The 2,634-nt window shown below is 62.3% G+C and overlaps 1 protein-coding gene across 1 annotated transcript in view; it reads right to left on the bottom strand.

Moving 5' to 3' along the window:
• Positions 1-2,073: 2,073 nt before the first annotated feature.
• LOC103252598 (cholesterol 24-hydroxylase) overlaps positions 2,074-2,634 on the bottom strand; it is a 36,290-nt gene continuing 35,729 nt past the window's right edge. The window contains exon 13 of the mRNA XM_021709167.1: positions 2,074-2,627. The gene's annotated coding sequence lies outside the window, so the exon portion shown is untranslated. The remainder of the gene's footprint in view (positions 2,628-2,634) is intronic.

Below are 2,634 nucleotides of genomic sequence, written 5' to 3' on the forward strand. Positions count from 1 at the left end.
CCTGCAGGCGCCGTGCCAAGCGCGATCCACGTGTGGACGCTCCTCGTTCTCCCACCCACCCCGGGAAGTGGGTCCTATTACTTTTTTCCTCCCTTCCAGAGGGGGAAACTGGGGCCCAAGCTCCATAGCCAGAGACTGGCTTTGACCCCGGGCCGTCTGGCTGCGTCGCTTGGTTTAATCCCATCCATTCCGCCTGAGGACCAGGGGCCGGCTCCACCGAGACTGGGGGGCACCAGCCCCGTGCACATCCGGGTCTCCTGGAGGGCTTAAAAAGAAGATCAGTTCTGGGCCGATCTACCTGGCCCAGGTGACTTCTCCGTGTAGCCAGGCCTGAGAACCCCCTGCCTGCCCTTTCTACGGGTGGGGGAGTGACTCGGGGAAGCCAGGATGGGTACGCAGACCCCACGGGCCATGACAGTGGGGCCGGGGGTAAGGGGTTCCTGCTTTATTCCTCCCACACCCTCCTGCGCCTGGGTTTCTGGTGCCCAGAAGACCATCCCAGGCCTGCAGTGACAGGGCAGGGTGAGCTCTTGGAAGGCCACCAGGTGCCAAGGGCTGTGGGTTCAAGTCCTGGCTCCACTATGGCTTGGCTGTGGCCTTGTCTTTCCCATCTGTGAAATGGGGCATACTTGACACCCGCTTCCTGGGAGGATTTGGAGAAATACTGATGTGAAGGCTTATGCTAGCAACAGATGAATATTTGCTAAATCAGGGGGTGAGAATACTGGCGGTTTGAAGTCTCTGGATGGAGCTGACCGCCCCGGACAATGCCGGGTTGAGCCCCTGCAGTGCTGAGGCTCGGTGGCCTGTGAGAGTAAAGGCAATGTTCTCCCCTGGGGACCGTGCCTCGGTCTGAGGCAGAGGACAGGGACTGCCGTGGGGGGGTGGGAGCTGGCATGGGGGACTGGTGAACCTCAGAGAAGGGCCATAGGGGACAGGGGCGGGGTCACGGTTGGGGAACCGTGCAGGATGGAGGGTCTGGGACCAGGATGGGTGGAGATGGCGCATTTGGGGTGGCCGTGGGAAGAGGCTGCTTCCAGGCAGGGCAGTGGCGGGCAAGGGTGGACTTAGCCATGCAGCTGGAGGCCGACCCAAGCACACAAGTCTCAGAGTGGCCTGGGGTTCTGGGCCCCCCAGGCAGGGAACTGGAAACAGAGGGGCTGAGGGCACAGTCGACAAGGGGCTGGCCAGGCGCCCGGGGAGGTCAGACAAGGTGCAGAGGAAACATGAGGACTCTGACTCCAGCTCCATAGATACCCAGGCCGGGCCCTCTGCCCAGATGCTGGGGGCCCACGGCCCACCTGGGCTGGGGAAACAGACAGGCTGGGAACCCAGACGCCTGTCTCCTCCATTCGCAGCTCCAACCCAGGCCCCACCTGTGCTGAGCCTGTCACTTCCTCCCGGAGCCTCAGTTTCCTTATCTGCTCAATGGGACATCCTTCTGGTGCTGTCGTTCCAGGCTGCAGCCCCGAATGGGACAATGCACGAACTCATGCCCCCGCCAGTGTGGAGGAGGGACCTTTCTGGGGGCACACGCCCCAGGCTGGGAATGAAGGCGGTTTGTTGTCTCTGCACAAAGATGAGTTCCCAAGTGCTGGAAGAGACACTCAGGGCAGGGCCTCTTCTAGGAGGGGCCCAGAGGACGTGGCCCACCCTGTGTCTGCTGCTTCTTGGCCAGTTCCAGGTTCTAGGGAGGAAGGGGTGGGGAAGTGCTGGCTTCTCCCACCTACCACCATGGAGGTTACAGTCACCCCCAGGGCTGGCCTGATCGGACCCCTCTGGCTGGGTCAGGCAGGGCGGCACGATGACAACATGGAGGTGGAAGGTGCCCATGGGCACAAGGTGGGAATGTGTGCTCCGCTCCACCAAGCTGCTCCCAAGAGAGTCCTGGGGCCTTGCTGACCTCTCAAAGCCAGCTCTTGGGACGGTCACACACCTGTAATCCGACCTTGTACAGCACCCAGGGCGAGGCCTTGATTAGAGCACAGGGGACATCTCCAGGGTCGTCTGCAGGCCCACCTCCACATCACCCCCTTTTTACAAAGGGGTAAACTGAGGCAAGAGCATTACGGCCTAGTTCTGCGTTCATTCATGCAGTCAACACACGTTTATTGAGCATCGACTCTGCGCCAGGGCCCGGGTGGGCACAGGGGCCTCAGAGACGAATCACACGCAGACTCTGCCCGTGAGGCCCTCACAGCCTGGCAGGGCAGTTGGTCACGTCAACAGACACTCACGATACAGTGTGGTCAGTGTGGTGTTAGAGGTAGCACAGGTGACCGAGGGAGCAGAGAGAAGAGGCCCCTGGCCTGGCCGGGGGTGGCAGGGAGGGCTTTCTGGAGGAGGTGATACCTGAAAAGGGCTTTAGGGAGTGAGCAAGAGTTAGGGTGTCTCGTCTGAGGAAGTGGCCTGTGCAAAGGTTGGTGGGAGGGGGCGGGGAGATTGGTGGCAGCTGGGAGCCGGGCGAGGGCCAGGCCAGGAAGGGCCGCGGAGTCAGCAGGCGACAGGGAGCGCTGAGGGGTGTGAAGCAGGCGATTGGCAGAGGGCCCGCCGGGAGCCAGCATGGAGGGTGGTGGCGGAGGTGGGCGTGGCCCGTGGCCGAGGAGTCTGGTCCTGCCCAGGGGGCCCTCAGCA

Source organism: Carlito syrichta, unplaced genomic scaffold (assembly GCF_000164805.1).
Source record: "Carlito syrichta isolate Samal-C Ts95f unplaced genomic scaffold, Tarsius_syrichta-2.0.1 Scaffold169061, whole genome shotgun sequence".
Lineage (NCBI taxonomy): Eukaryota > Metazoa > Chordata > Mammalia > Primates > Tarsiidae > Carlito > Carlito syrichta.